Consider the following 16,810-nt stretch of genomic DNA (forward strand, 5'->3'; position numbering starts at 1 on the left):
GTCTGAACCCCTCTTACAGCGCCCTTCAAATTCCTATTAGTCCTTTCTTGTTTAGGTGCCCCTACTCTCTCTAGTAGATGATTTGCTCCTTGTCAGAGGAAATGATGCTTTATTCGTCTTTGTATCCTTCAGAACAGAGCTTCTCAAAGACTGTGCCATGGCACTGTGGTATGCCATGAATGAGCTAAAGAGGTTCTAGTCAGTCATCCCCTCAGCCCTCCACAAAGAGACGTCAGCAGCCAAAGTCCCACAAGTGAAGCCTCAAGCAGCCTCAGGCAGCCTCCTCCTTCAGCCAAGTATACGCCACGATGACTTGAGGAGCACTAAGAGGATGCAACACGTGGTACACAATGGATGCGCACTAAACATGTGCTGAGCTGAACCTTGGAATAACTCACCCGTTCCCCTTCAACCACTATGTTCTCAAGAAAACTTACCATCCAGACTAGACTCTCTCTGAACATTCTCCCTGAACATGTTCTGATCATTATTTTAATAATCACCTGTTTATTAGCTGGTTATACTTGTCTTACCATCCAAAGCCCACATCGATAGTTTACTGATTAAAATAGCAAAGGATATGAACAAACAATTCACCATGAAGAGACTCAAAGAGAAAAATTCAACATTATAGAACAAAGAAGTACAAATGCCACTTTACACTATTAAATAAGCAAAAACTTTTAAGGAAAATATGTATATCCAGTTATGGTGAAACAGGTACATCTGTATATCTGTTAGTAGTACAAACTGGTATAACATTCTTGAAAAACAGTATGGCGATATATATATCAAAAGCCATAAAAACATTCATACCATTTAACACAATAATGCATTCAAACATTTATCCTAGAGATATAATTAGCCAGAAAAAAATACAATAATATCTACAATAACGTAGATTAAATATTAACTGAAAACCAGCCAGCAACATAAATATCTAATATAAAAAGATTTAAGTAAATTATTGATGGCATGACTTGATGAAATATTTTGCAGCCTCTCAAAGTGTAATCATGTCAATTAAAATTGTGACAACTATAACATGGAAATGTTTCATAATCTAATAAGTAGAAAAAATTCAAATTATATGCATTATAATTAAAAATGAGTACAATAATATATGTGTGTGGTGTGTGTGTATGTATGCGTGTATGTGTGTGTATATATATATATATATATATTTTTTTTTTTTTAACAGAATGCCAAAAAGAAAATCAACTGTTTTTTGGGTAGTAACCCAAATATTTAACAATTTACTTAATAGCAATGCTTAAATTATTTTATAATTTAAGAGAGAAAGTTCTACCATACTGAGGAAACTTAGGGGTCCCAGGATGCAAACTCAATATAGTCTCAGGAAGAGGTCCACACCTCTCTTTTACTGCTCACTTTGGCCTTAACTGAGAACGCTCATGTACTTCTTATCACAATGACCTATGACAACCCAGATCCCAGTTTTCCAAGGACTAAGAAACCAGCTCAACTAGCCTTCTGATCATCCCCATGAACCTGTGGGGGATGAATCGTGCAAACCTCCCTAACTCAAGAAACAAAGAACCCCTACAACAATGTTTTACTTTAGCAATCAATAAGTAGCCAAGGGCTTCCCTGGTGGCGCAGTGGTTGAGAGTCCGCCTGCCGATGCAGGGGACACGGGTTCATGCCCCGATCCCGGAAGATCCCACATGCCGCGGAGCGGCTGGGCCCGCAAGCCATGGCCGCGGAGCCTGTGTGTCCGGAGCCTGTGCTCCGCAACGGGAGAGGCCACAGCAATGAGAGGCCCGCGTACAGCAAAAAAAAAAAAAAAATAAGTAGCCAAGCCTAAGTTTAATTATAAACCCTAAAAGTATATAGCATTGTCTCATTATAGTCTCCGGGACTAGCATTAAAAATACATCAAAAAATAATTTTAGCACTGATGCCCCACAAGGACAATATTAAAACTGTCTTCTAATTGTTTTCTCTGTAGTACTACCATTTTCTTAGTTTAATACTGAATGGCCAAGATACTATAATGGACCAAGAAGATTAATTACTGTGAAATAATAAATACTCAAGACTAAAATGTCATTCTTAGGGCATTTCAGCAATATACAAATAATCTAAAGGACTAATACAACCATTAGGAAAAACGTTTAACCTTCTGTTTCCATTGATATGTTCCTGGTATCCAGATCCTCAAAAATGTGGATATATAGTCATTCATGACAATACACATATAGTAGATAACAGGAAAACAAACAATTTAATACTTAACCCGTTCATCAGAGCACTGGGTGATCAACACTCAAGAATGTTGACACAAAAACTGAAGGGCCTCTGAAGATCCAATCATATGCAGATAGGTTGAATCCCTGTGCAGTTACTCATTCAAAACAGAAGTGGAAGATTAACCTACCCTCACTTCTCTTCAAACAAACTGACAAAGCATCAGGCAGTCTGTTTGGAGTAGGTTCACCATCATCCAGTCGGCTCCAGAAGTAACCAATTCAGCCAGGTCACCACTGCCGCACCAGGGCCCTACTTCCTCCACCTTGTCCCACCTCATCTTGCTGACCAGACACCCTCCTCTAGATTAAGTCCCTTTTGTCTTTTCCTCAGGCATTACCAAGTCCTTGCTTTGTAAATAAGGCTCTCCCAGACCTTACTCACCTGCAGTTCACTGCACTGGGTATCACCCAAAGAGCCCATCAGAGCTCTTTATAATTTCTGAAACAGAAAGAAGGAACCTTTTAATACATACTAGAAAACACCACTGCTGATGTATCAGTTCTGAAGCATTTGTATCCAGTGGTCACAGCATATGGTCCTTTGGTCCACAGTACTGCAGTAAAATGTAGCATAACCAGCCAGGACCAAGAGTCCTGAGATAAGGGTCCAGAGATAAAAGATTGCTTTAATGTTGCTACTAATCAGCTGTGTGACCTTGGGAAAGTCACTTGACTTCTCCAGGCCTCAACTTCCTCATCTGGAAAATAAGACAGACTAGATAGAAGCTATAGTAAGTATACTGTGCATCTCATCATGAAATTCCACAGATGATAATTACCAACATTACTCCCAGCCCTAAGGTTACGTGAATTCAATTTCCAAATATTTATTTCCTTACAAGATCAACAAATCAAAACTTTACCAACCTGACAATGCAATTAACTGTTTGAGTGGTTCACTAACAATTCAATTACAGTTATCTTAAACTAATGGAAGTTTAAGATTATCAATATTAATTAACATCACAGGAAATAAGGGAGGAATACCTGCCTAACATCTAAACGGGTTCCGTGGCCATGCCTTCCATGACTTCTCCCTCTGCTTTCACTACTGCCCGCGCACCTAGGCAACAGAGGTCTTCTCAACACCAAGTAACACCAACTGCTTTCTACGGTCAGATTAGGGGGACATGGCTAACGATGGAGGAAGGAGAGCAGAGGCTTTTTATCTTTTTTCCTATATACACTTAGCACTGCTTGGATTTGTTTACCATAGCATGCATCAGTTTTACATAAAAATAAATAGTTTTTTAAACTATATTAGTTACACATATTGCCTACTGAAAGGAAGCTCGCCTCACAGGAATATTTTCACCACCAGGAGAATATCGACAGAAGAAAGCAAAAAGGCAAATTCAGATGTTCTGAGAACACCTAAAATATGGCACAGAAATAACAAAAATCACAAACATTCACACGTCACAATGGTTTACTCAAAAAAATGTGCCTGCATTCTTTGAAGAACCTAATGATGAATCAGGGTTTCTGGGGGTCAAAACAAGTTGAACACACAAATTCTGGCTTTACCAGACAACTTCCTGCCCTTGGACAAACTGACCCAGTACAATTTACACCAGTAAACAAGTTGGTATGACCTTTAGTAGTATGCTGAAAAACTTTCAATTTGCTTTAGACAATTGGTAGCTTTTAAAATAAAGATAGATACATATATAAATATATGTACATACATATATAGACATATAAATTAAAAATCTTCATGTTATATCTACTATTTATTTTTGAAAGAGGAATATTAACCTTATTAAATTCAGGATAGCTCAAAAGTATAATCTCAGCCACCGGTGAAGTGACAGACTACTAAGTTTTATGCGGCTCCTAGCCAGTGCTACTGAAGTCATCCTGACTACACCCAGCAATTTAAATGAACTACAAGCTGCTGCGGCCACACTCTCCACACATATCATACTTCTCTCCTAGAAAACAATTCAAACTATTATTTAGAAATCAAATTATATTTGCATGTATACTTATCTAAGTTGATGGAAATAAACAGCCATAACAATTTGTTTATAATTTTTAAGTAGCTCCTCCCCATCTCTTGTTTATTGACAAGTTGATAAACTTGGCCCCAAATCTACTATGCATTTAGAACTGCTAAGCATTTAAAACAACAGACCAAAGGACCTTACTTCTTGTGCTGGCCCTGTATTTAGAATCTTAGGGCTTCCCTGGTGGCACAGTGGTTGAGAGTCTGCATGCCGATGCAGGGGACACAGGTCCGTGCCTCGGTCCGGAAAGACCCCACATGCCGCGGAACGGCTGGGCCCGTGAGCCATGGCCGCTGAGCTTGCGTGGTCGGAGCCTGTGCTCCACAACGGGAGGGGCCACAACAGTGAGAGGCCCGTGTACCGCAAAAAAAAAAAAAAATAGAATCTTAAATTTAGTCTGACAGATAATTATAGACTAATTTGCATTTAATATCAATACCATGCCTACTTCTTAAACAGAGGACAAAAATGCATGTGTAAGATCTGGTCTACTTATTGGTAGGTCCCTCTGCAATATTCTTAGCCTTTCATGAATATGCTCTATAGTTTTAAACTACACAAGGTGCTTTGCAAGCAGGAATGATTTCCCCTGTTATTTTGGCATCACTCCCTTCTCCAGTAAAACACTGGACTGTGCATAAATGTATACAGACTTTAAAACAATGTAGATTGAATACTTATGGTATTAGAAATGAAACTTCTTGCTAACAACTGCAAAAATCAAGCACACCAGCTGATAGAGAGGCACTTACTGACTCCCCAAAACTCCCGCCTTACCTAAAAATAGTGTCCCAGCTTCCCAGCCAAAAGGACAGACTAAAAAAGCTATGTCTTCATTCAACTCAAAGACACAGACCCTCGCTTCACCACAAACTTCAGAACTATGGCATTTCCCATTTTAGAATGCTTCGTGTGACAACCTGTTCGGTGGCCAACCACCAACTTCACTTTGAAGTCAATACTAACACTTCACATGGTCTACACGTGTGAAAATTGTGGAAGATGTCTTGACACACCTCAGGCCAAACAACACTAGCCACACAAGATGACCTATTTCTAAATATTCCCTTTTGGATTATAAACAAACATCTCCATAGGCCCTAAAGTAGATCATTGGTTCTTTCCACAAAGTAATATGTATTTTCAAAAAAAGATAAAAGGTACAGATTGGGAGGTCTAAGGCATGAATATGCCTCCATCTGTAAGCTGAAAATAAATAAATTTTACAATCCATATTTGCTCTGCTAAGAATAAAAATAAAAATATATGTAATACACACAAGCACTTCTGAGTTTCAAACACAAGCAAATGTGGTGTGTGCACTTACAAAATGATCTTGGTTTATGTCCACCTTCCTCTCCCAAGTTTTTTTTTTAAGGCAAAAATGTCAATTGTATGCCTCAATCTGGAATAAAATAAAGCACAGCTTACTCTTCTTAAACAGATGTGTGATAGAGATGAAAACTTTGTGAGTGAATTTCAAAATTCAAAGGCTACTCAGATGTGTTAAAGGAAAAATAAACAAAACCCTGCAGTAACCAATCTACCATAACAACTTACATTTTCTCAATAAACCATAGTAAAATATTTTACAGACACACACACTCACACACACTGTAGTATAGTACATCTACAATGACTAAAATAAAAAAAATAAAAAGATATATTTTTAAATTTGAGAAAATTGCTTGTGAAGAATGTAAAATTAGCAACACTGTCCTTCTCACCAGTACAGAATACTGACTGTTCATTGACCCTGTATTCATAATGTTCTATAAATCCAAAGCCTTATGAGTTAGATTAAATAAAGCAACACTCTGAATTCACACACTACATGTGACCAGAAGATAATGACAAGCCAGTCTTATCCCTAATAACCTAGCCAAAATGCAACACTATCATTTTTATTTCCAAATAATTATGAGAGAGCCAAGCACTGTTCCATTTTTCAGAAAATAAAAGCAGGATTTGCCTGAAATCATTCTTTCCAATGCAAAGGGTGTACTTTACACGAGTCCCACAAACTGTAGACACACAAAATCCGCATACACAATCACTAACACTCAATGCAGACTAAGTGATGGACACCAAAGCACAGATAAAATTAAGACATTCAATTAAAGTTACACAAGGGAATTTAAATAGGCAAACTATAATTACCCCTGGTGAAGATACTAATCAAGGATGGCTGCAAATAACATTTGGCTCTGGATAAGCTCCAGTAGCTGAAAAGTTTGGTATACTTGACACAGTTGTCCTTTCCAAATCTAGCCCTGCCTCTACTCCCATTTGACTGGGTGAGTGATTTAGAAATAAAGATGGCCCCATCAAGTTACTTAGTTGCAGTCTCACCCTCATGACTTGATTAAAATAAAGAAGGAAAAAAGGTAAATCATTTTTAACTGCAGTCTCACCTTACACATCTCACCAGCACTGCAGTTCTTTAGTCATCAATGACTTCATCCAATTCCTGAGATAAACAGAAAAGTAAAATGTGTCTAGACAACACCAGTAAGAGACATGTAGCAAACATTCTATCAGCCTGAAGTGAAAGGGCATATAAATTTCAAATGGAAAAAGTTACCAAAATGGTACAGTATGCAGCTTTGTAAATGAGTCTGTTGGCTTTACTTTAAAACAAAAACATTTCCTCTCTGTGTGAGAAAAGAATAATTATAAAGTGTTCTTAAAATCCAAACATAAAAATGTCATATCTGACTGACCTTACTTTCAAAAAATCAAATGAAAAAGAAAGAGAAAAAAGAAGAGATGATGGAGAAGAAATCCATTCATACGAGTTTAAGAGAGGGCAGAATTACGAACTAGCCAGGACGACGCCTTCCTCCCCCCTCTCCCCGCCCAACTCTAGGAATCCACTGTCTCTGGAGTTACACATCTATAAATGATTTGCCTGAAAAGCGTAAGTGGTGAGGATGAAGGAACAACAATTTTGAGTTTCAAACACAACCTGAGGGTCTCAATCCAAGAAGAATCCTAAGACCCTGATTTCCAACCCTGGCTGGACGATCCTCAGCACAGGGGAGGGTGAAGGAGGCTCAAATAATTTGGGGGGAGAGCAATCAAAGTTCCTTAGATAAAGCTGCGGTCCCTTAGCTCAAGAAAAGGGAAGTCTTGAAGGAATCTCCAGGAAAGGATCCTCTGTTTTTGTTTTTGTTGATGTGCTTGTGGGCCAATGAGAATTTCCGAGGAGGGGGCGGAGAAAGGGGGTAAAGAAAGTGAAGCTCAGGCAACAGCCCTCGGCGGGGGACGGAGGGGTGCACCCCTGACCCACTTTTCCCCGCGCTCACCCTCCGGCCCCCGCCCCACCCCGCGTGGAAGTCCGAGCCCAGAGGGGGCAATCGAGCGGGGCATGGGAGGCCTGCACGCTCCCCACCCCCAGCCGCGACCCGGAGGAGGGGAGCGTGCAAGGCGGCTCGACTCCCCCTCCCGGCGTGCCGTGGGCTGGACAAACCTCCCGCAGGCTCGCGGCCGGGGTCTGCGAGGCCCCCTCCACGGCCTGGGCCGAGAGCTCCGCGGCCCCCACCGGAGGGGAAGGGGGCCAGGGAGGGAAAGAAGCTGTAAGCAGCCCCAGCGTCCGGGCCTCGCCTCGAAGAGCCCCGCTTCCCAGGCCCCGCCGCGGGCCGTCTGGGCCCCAGGCCCGCCCCGGGGCCGACCCTCCCGGGACTTGGAGGACCGGAGGGGAGTCCGGTTCTCTCTCTGGAGGGCTCCGGCAGCTCGCGGAGCAATCCCAGCAGCAAAGAAGGGGGAATTCAGGACTTACCTCTCATTACTTTCTACGCCATCTTGGATCCACTATGGCAACGCCCCCACAAAGCATTATGGGTAAGAAAGAGCCTTTAAAGTGACCGCCCCCCCCGCCCTCGGCCTCGGACTCCCGCCTCCCGCCGCCGGCACCGCCCCTCGGGCCGCACCTCCCACCTGGAAAGTTGCCCCGGGTGGCTTGGAGGCCCAGAGGCCCGCAGCCCTGTCCCCACCTCCCCCGTACTGTTTTCCTTTAAAACCGCCCCCCATGTTTAAAAACGTGGCTTTGGGACTTTCCCGTCGCTCCTGCCCCGGCCTCCCTTCCCCCCCACCCTTCGCCTCCACGCCGGTTCCCTGTACCCCGCCGCCCTCCTGTCCTGGCAGACACCCCGCGTCTGCATTTAATCAGCCCGAGGTTTCTCTGCTGCTGGCAGCAAAGAGCCGCTCATTGATTTATTTATGCATCTGTTATTGCTCTAGATCTTCGTTGCCCGGAGGCGGGCTTCGTTGCCCGGATAGGGGTCGCCCTCGGGGCCCTGGAGCCTGGCAGCCCTGCAGGCCAACCGGCGCTCTGACTGCAGCATCCGCGTATGGAAAGATGCTTGTGTCCTGCCAAACCGTTCCGGGGCAGTCGGGCTCCGGAACCTGGGCGGACACTGTGTCCCCGAGCCTACAGGCATCGCAGCGCTTTAGGGAGGGGGAGGGGGAGTACTAAGCGAAAAGCAAATTTTACCCCTGTTGACTGTCCCTTCCGCTGTCTCCTCCCCTCGACCGGTAATGCGATCTGCGACCCTCTAGATGGGGACCCCACCCCTCCCCTAGGAATGTGGTTTTGGGCTCTGCCGAATCCACCCTTTTACAGTGCGGGCTACTTGCGAACTGGGACTTCCCGAGGCAGGTAACACGGGGGCGCAGATAGCGAGCTCTGGCCGGCGAGCAGAGGCACGCAAGGGCTCGAGGGAGGGTCCGGGAGAGGGGCCGGAGCCGAAAGGAGGGTGCACACGCCACAGTCCACCTGCCGGGTCCCAGCCGGGCGGCGAGCGCCGGCGCCCAAGCGAGCGGAGGACTGCGGGCAGAACTCTGGCCCAAGGCTGGTTGGGGGCCGCTCAGGTCGCCTGGCTGCGATGGGGCGCGCTGGAAGTAGGGGCGCCTAGATGCCAGCCAGGGAACCAGGCGAGCGACCCCGCAGTCCACGCCCGCCGCCTGGGCTTCTGCTCCTGCCCGAGGGCTCGCTGCAGGGGAGCTGAGCGCTCTCGCGATACTCGACGCCCGCTTTCGGTTGCGCGGGAGAGCAGAGCTTCGGCAGGCGCCCTCGCGCGGTGGTCCCCTTGCCTCGGGGCCCGTTGGTCAGTCCGCCGCACTCTCGCCTCCCATTGCCACTGGTCTCTGCTTTGCAGACTTTGGGGGCCTACTCTGGTTGCTTTTTGGTTTCCCCCAAGCAAATTTTGACCAAGAGGTGTCCAAGGGAAAATTCCTCCAGGACACCAAGACTTGCGAAATTGTATTCGGTATAAAATGCTGTTGAAAGGCTCTGAAATTAGAAGAATGCACAGGCATTAAAGCCCTCCTTCGGTGCACGGGGAGGGCCTGGGGCCTTCGGGTCCACCCAAGGGTTTTACGCTCCACCAGACCCTAGGAGAAGCCTCTCTCAAGGAACCTGGACGGTTGCTGACAGAAGCCCTGCCCCCGGGGAGCTAAAAACTCCACCAAGCAATTGTCCCGGCCAAGTGAGAAGAGTGGGGTGTAGACTCCTTAAGGGATTGGCCCGGGGTCAGCGGTGAGGGAGGGAGCAAGGTGGTGAATCACTGCAGGCCGGCTGAGAACGCGGCGTGCTGGGAGGGCCCTCGCCTGAATCACTGCTTCTCTGAGCTCCGAGTGAGTTGGGAAACTGGAGCCCGGAGCCAAGTTCTTGGACAATCCAGGCCCCGCCGCCACGCGGGGCCGTGGGCTGGGGGTGGGGAGGCAGCGCTGCTCGCGACCCTCTGCCGCTGCCCGCTGCAAGATGAGGCGCCCTGCCCGTCTGGAGAAGGCTCCAAAGTCTCCCCTTTACGCGGTAGCCAGTTACTGTTTCCAGTCCCCCTTCTGCACCTAGTCAACCCCTCCTATGCACTGACTTATTGGTTGCTTTGTGTTTACCCGGCACCTTAATATGTGTGGCCTGAGTTTCCTGTAATTCAGCATTCAGTAAGCTGAGGGCAAGGACTGTACCTCGCCCATGTTTCTTTAGGAGGTGCTTTTCTTGGCCTTGCATGGGCCTGGACCCAGAGAAGAGCTTGATATATGTATGACTGCCTGACCCACCTGTTCGTTCAAGACAACGTGCATCCTGGCCCATCCTAGTGCAAGATGCCACCTGTGGCCTCAGCTCGAAAACCCTCCTAACTCCTTTCGCTGCCTCCACTCTGCCCCCTACTGTGTGCTCTCCATCTGACCAACCCAGTGAGGTCTGTGAAATGTTGTCACGTGAGTCCTCTGCTTAAACCCACGGGAGGTGTCCTCGTCACACTTAGAATAAAACCAAATTCCTAACCATAGCCTCCAAGGTCCCATGTGAGGGGGCTCCTCACCATGATCAGCACACTGGCCTTCAACATTCCCCTGCAGCACTGCAAGCCTCCCTCCAGCCAGATCCTTGACCCCCAGATCTGATGGCCATCATCCTTTTAGCGCTCAGGTCTCAGCTCGGATGTCCCCTCCTGGAAGAGAATTTTCATGATCCCCTGCACCAAAGCAGGGCATTCTCTATTCTTTTACCCTGGATTAGGAATGTTCCTGTTTGTCTATTTGTTGATTTTTTATTTTCTGCCCCAGCCCCCTTATGGAGTATAAGCTCCATAAGGGCACAGGCCTTGTCTAGCTTGTTCACTCAGGGCCTGGCACATATATAGGCATTCAGTAAAGATTTGTTGAATGAATGACCAAACCTTTATGAGAGCGAGGGGTGGTGGTGAAAGAGTGCAGAAGCATGGAATGAGCAGCTGACGGCCCTGCCCATCATCAGACCACTGGGATTGTACACAGCTAGAGGCAGGCAGGTAGGAGTGGAGTTGTGGGGAAACAGACCCCTTGGTCACCATTAATGGTGCTCCATTCTGATTCTGATCTGATGAACCACAGCCCCAAATAATTCCCCACTCACGCCCGCTTCCTTCCCTCACTTTTTTTCTCCCCATCCCCAGCAATGGCCACATCTTATTCTGTCCAGACCTAAGGCTCAGCCCTTGGGTCTCTCTTTTTCAACTACACTGCCTGCCCTTCTCTTTCGGTCTCAAGGCTTTGAGTAGCGCCTTTACCCTGAGAAAGGACTCTAAACCTGTAACTCAAGCCCAGGGCTTTCTCCTGAGCTTCAGACCCTAGTCCAGCAGCTTTTTAGCGTCTCCACATGAAACTCGCATGGATGTAGCAAGCTCAACATGTCCAGAGGTGAGTTCTTGAGTTCCCTCCACAAACGTGCTCCACCATAGTCTTCCCTAGCTCCATCTCTTAATTGCTCAGGCCACAGTCACTCCTGTCTTTCTCTCAAACTCCATCTTCAATCCATCTACAAATCCTGCTTTGCCTTCAAATTGTATCTAGCAACCGACATCTCTTATCACCTCCATTGTTGCCACTCTGGTCCCATGCACTTTTATCTCCTTCCCTTTGCCCCCATTCAGTGTATTACCAATGTAGCCACCACACTGGTCTCGATAAAGTGCAGATCGAATCCTAGCTCTCCTCTGCTCACACCCATCTGATTTCTTCTCATCTCATTCAGAGGATAAATCTAGAGTCCCACACGATTTGCCTCTGATTTGTTTGACCTCATCTTCTGCCTCTCTCCGCTGGCTCTGTTTCAGCCATAATGGGCTCCTTTTTGAGTGTTCCCTCTTCCAGTCACACCGTCTCCCCTATATTCACATGGCTCACGCCTCTGCTTCCTTCAAGCTTTGCTCAGCCCCGTGAGTCCATCTCTCGCCAGTCTATTTAAATTTTCAATACTCCCCCCTCCCAGACACTCTATTTCTTTCCTGCATTTTTCCCATAGCATTTATCACCTCCTAAAGTAATAAATAATTTGTTATTCAGCTTCTTGTCTGTATCTTTCCATGTGAAGAATCAGTTTGCTGGTCACCAAAGACTTGTGTTTGTTACTCGGAACTACATTTCCCAGCCATGCCCTTGCCTTTGGGGCCATGTGACTAGTTCTTGCCAATAGACGTGAAGCAGAAGTGTGACTCTGAATGAGCAGGGCGGATCTGCATGACCAAAAATACATGCAAGGACTCTCAGCTGAGCAGACAACAGACCTTTATTACGTTAACCTGCTGAGAAGTTGTGATCTGTTTGTTACAGCATTTAGCACCTCAATCACTGTACCTTGGGTACAGTGGCCCACTAGAACAGAAGCTCAGTGAGGGCAAGGGCTTGTGTAGGTTTTGTTCATTTGTTTCTCCTCAGTGCCCAGAACAGAGCTTGGCATATAGTGGGTACCTAATAAATATTTGTTGAGTGAATGAATTAGTTTCCTTTTTTCACGACCAGTCATGAAAATAAGTGAATGGTTGGCAAGGAAAGGACAATGTGAAAGGAATTTTTTGTTTGTTTGCTTGTTAAACAAGTAGTAACTCTGGATTTCTACAGAAGCACTGGCTACAGGTCTTGGTAAAACTAAATGGAGCTTCCTTTAATTCTCTTCTCCCTGCTTCATCTTTCTCTTTTCTTCTTCCCACTTTTCTGCCTTCTCCATCTCTATCCCTCTAGGTCCTCCTTCTCTCTCCCCTTCTTCTTCCACTCCTTTTTCTTCCATGGATTTTCTTCTCTTTTTATTCCCACTTAATCTAAAAAAAAAATCACTGCCTGTTAATGTGAGCTACTGCGAGTACTCAGCCAGGATATCTACTCCAGGTTACTTAAAATAGAGACTTGGGAAATAACGTGGTTTAAAAAATAAAGAAATATTAAATCCATGGACTCCTACTCTCCTTCTACCTTTAAGGCCCACTTCATTTCTTCTTGAAATACAGAAAAGAAGTGATGGTGGTCCAGATAATTCAGACTAACCCTCCCACTAAGGACTACTAAAACAAAATAGACAATGTATTCCTCAAAACATCTGCTTGGAAACATCTGGTGGGTTAATAAGAGTGAAAACTATCAGGGGTAGACAGAACAGGGAGGTGACTCTAAGGTTTGGGGTCCTTGTGCCCTAAGGTCCTTTGCTTTTGACAGCAACTTAGGTCCAGAGTAAGTATCACCTCGCACACTTAAGACAACTGTTATCAAAACAAAAGCAAAAAATAGAAAATAACAAGTGTTGGCAAAGATGTAGTGAAATTAAAATACTTGTGCATTGCTGGTAGGAATGTAAAATGGTGCGACCACCATGGAAAACATTATGGCAGTTTCTCAAAAAATTAAACAATGACCATATGACCCAGCACTTCCACTTCTGGCTATATAACCAAAAGAATTGAAAGCAAGGACTCAAACAGATATTAAACACTCATGTTCATAGCAGCATTATTCACAATCACACAAAGGTGGGAGCAACCCAAGCGTCCATCAAGAGATGAACAGATTTTTTTTAATGTGGCATATACACACCATGGAATATTACTCAGCCTTAAAAAGGGAGGAAATGTTACACATGCTACAACATGGATGAACCTTGACAACATTGTGCTATGTGGAATAAACCAGCAGCAAGAAACAAACAACTGTCTGATTGTATTTGTACGAGGGCATCTAGAGTAGACAAATTCTTCGAGAGTAGGAAGGGTGATTACCAAGCAGGGGGTGGGGCGGAAGGATGGGGAATTGTTACCTGGATACACATATAGCGTCTTCAGTGTGGTAAGATGAAAAGACTTCTGGAGATTAATTGCAGAACAATGTAAATGTACTTTACTGTACACTTTAAAATGACTAAAATGGTAAACTTCATGTTAACAGAGATTTTACCACAATTTTTAAAACTTTTAATGGTTAAGACAGTAAATTGTGCATTGCACCACAATTTTTGAAAGAAGAACAAAAATTTAAAAAGACAAACCATGCAAAAACTACCAAAAGAAAGTAGGCATTATGGCAAAAAAGCATGACTGGAAGTAAAGAGGGATGCTTCATAATGATGGTATGCTTCATTCACCAAGAAGACATAACAGTTCTGAATTTGTGTGTGCCTAATACACATAGCCTCAAAATATAGAAAGCAAAACCATGGACAGAATTGCAAGAAGGTAGAGACAAATCTACAAATACAGTGGAAGATGCATATATCAGTAACTGTTAAAATAAGCAGATGGAGAGCTAGTAAGAAATAGATCTGATCAACTGGATAAGCAGACCTTACCTAATAGATATATAGAGAATACTGCACCCACAACTGCAGATCACAAATTCTTCTCCAGTCTACATGGAATGTTTATGAAAATGCTGGGCCATATAACAAGTCTCAGCAAATTCAAATGATCTAAATCATACAGAGTACATTCTCAGACAGTGATGCAATTAAGAGAAAACAAGTAAGAAAATATCTACATATTTCAAAAATTTTTTTTTTTTTTGCAGTATGCGGGCCTCTCTCTGTTGGGGCCTCTCCCGTTGTGGAGCACAGGCTCCGGACGCGCAGGCTCAGCGGCCATGACTGACGCCTCCGCGGCATGTGGGATCTTCCCGGACTGGGGCACGAAGCCATGTCCCCTGCATCGGCAGGCGGACGTTCAACCACTGCACCATCAGGGAAGCCCAAGAGGTGGTTATTATGTAGTCATTAAGAACAATGAGGTCGGGAATTCCCTGGCGGTCCAGTGGTTAGAACTCTGGTGCTTTCACTGCTGAGGCCTGGGTTCAGCCCCTGGTTGGTGAAATAAGATCCCGCAAGCTGCTCGCAGCGGGCCAAAAAAAAAAAAAACAATGAGGCAATGAGGTCAATCCATAAGTACAGACATGGAAAGATGTCTACAGTACATTAGGAAAAAAAGCAACGTGCAGATCAATAAGAGTAATATCCCAATTAGGTAAAATATCAAAATAAAGCAAAACAGAAAACCTGAATGTGTTTATATATGTATAGGAAAATCTGGAAGGCTGCAAACTGATTGTTAATATTGGAGTTACCTTTCATAGTGTTGGATTATCACTTTTTTTTTTTCTCGTGGTACGCGGGCCTCTCACTGTTGTGGCCTCTCCCGTTGCAGAGCACAGGCTCCAGATGCGCAGGCTCAGCGGCCATGGCTCACGGACCCAGCTGCTCCGTGGCACGTGGGATTTTCCTGGACCGGGGCACGAACCCATGTCCCCTGCATTGGCAGGCAGATTCTCAACCACTGTGCCACCAGGGAAGCCCAGATTATCACTTTTTAAATTATGTACTTCTTTGTATTTTTTTTTTTTTTTTTTTTTGCGGTACGTGGGCCTCTCACTGTTGTGGCCTCTCCCGTTGCAGAGCACAGGCTCCGGACGCGCAGGCTCAGCGGCCATGGCTCACGGGCCCAGCCGCTCCACGGCATGTGGGATCTTCCCGGACCGGGGCACGAACCCGTGTCCCCTGCATCGGCAGGCGGACTCTCAACCACTGCGCCACCAGGGAAGCCCTCTTCTTTGTATTTTTTTGTCAAAGACATGTATTACTTATATAATTTTTAAATTTTGTTTATTTATTTAATTTATTTTTCGCTGTGTTGGGTCTTCGCTGCTGGGCGCGGGCTTTCTCTAGTTGCAGCAAGCGGGAGCCACTCTTCACTGTGGTGCGTGAACTTCTCATTGTGGTGGCTTCTCTTGTTGCGGAGCACGGGCTCTAGGCATGTAGGCTTCAGTCGTTGTGGCACGTGGGCTCAGTAGTTGTGGCGCACAGGCTTAGTTGCTCCGCGGCATGCGGGATCTTCCTGGACAAGAGCTCGAACACGTTTCCCCTGCATTGGCAGGTGGATTCTTAACCATTGCACCACCAGGGAAGTCCGTATAATTTTTTTTAAATAGATAAAAACATGAATAACAAAAGCAGCACTGTAGCATTAGAATTGACTTGAGCAGTTAGAGGTGCTTAAATACAATTTTGTTACTTTCCTTTTATTTTTGTGACCTTAAGCTTAAAGTATGTTATTGAAATGCCATGTAGATGAAGATTTTTCAAATATATGAAAACGTAATAGGATTTCCATAGCCAGTTTTTCCATATTTTAATTTTTTCTTTTCATTTCCTTTCCTTTTTATTTTTAAATTTTTTTCCCATATTTTAATTTTGTATGAAGTTATTTTTAAGTACAATTCCATTTTCTACAATAATCAAGGATATAACTCCATTGGTCCAAATGTAAATAGGTGAAGATTAGTATTTTTCACTTATAGGCAGGATATCTAATTTATTTTACCATGACCTCAATTTTAAAAAAAATACCAAAAGGAGGGAAGATTGATTAGAGATCTTGCAATAAAAACTCCCAATTAGGGCTTCCCTGGTGGCACAGTGGTTGAGAGTCCGCCTTCCGATGCAGGGGACATGGGTTCATGCCCCGGTCCAGGAAGATCCCACATGCCGTGGAGTGGCTGGGCCCGTGAGCCATGGCCACTGAGCCTGTGTGTCCAGAGCCTGTGTTCTGCAACGCGAGAGGCCACAACGGTGAGAGGCCCACGTACCGCAAAACAGAACAAAACAAAAAAAACCTCCCATTTAGCATGAGATAGTGACTCAAATCCAAAATATACTTTGCTTCATCTTTTACTCTATTCAAATTATCACAATTTTATTGCTTACTCAGCGTCTTTGAATTTTGTTAGTTTTAT

The 16,810-nt window shown here is 44.8% G+C and overlaps 1 long non-coding RNA gene and 1 pseudogene across 2 annotated transcripts in view; one reads left to right on the forward strand and one right to left on the reverse strand.

Moving 5' to 3' along the window:
* Positions 1-2,408: 2,408 nt before the first annotated feature.
* On the reverse strand, positions 2,409-8,111 carry LOC309793473. The gene is made up of 3 exons (XR_014291915.1): positions 8,064-8,111; positions 6,697-6,752; positions 2,409-2,712 (listed from the first exon to the last, which is right to left on the reverse strand). It is a non-coding gene; the product is annotated as an uncharacterized lncRNA (long non-coding RNA).
* A 3,346-nt stretch (positions 8,112-11,457) lies between these two features.
* The window catches only part of LOC309794215 (E3 ubiquitin ligase RNF157-like), a 64,536-nt pseudogene continuing 59,183 nt past the window's right edge, over positions 11,458-16,810 (forward strand). The window contains exon 1 of the transcript in view: positions 11,458-11,467. The product of the transcript in view is annotated as an E3 ubiquitin ligase RNF157-like (transcript). The remainder of the gene's footprint in view (positions 11,468-16,810) is intronic.

This window comes from Mesoplodon mirus (assembly GCF_964341445.2).
Source record: "Mesoplodon mirus genome assembly, chromosome: 18".
NCBI lineage: Eukaryota > Metazoa > Chordata > Mammalia > Artiodactyla > Ziphiidae > Mesoplodon > Mesoplodon mirus.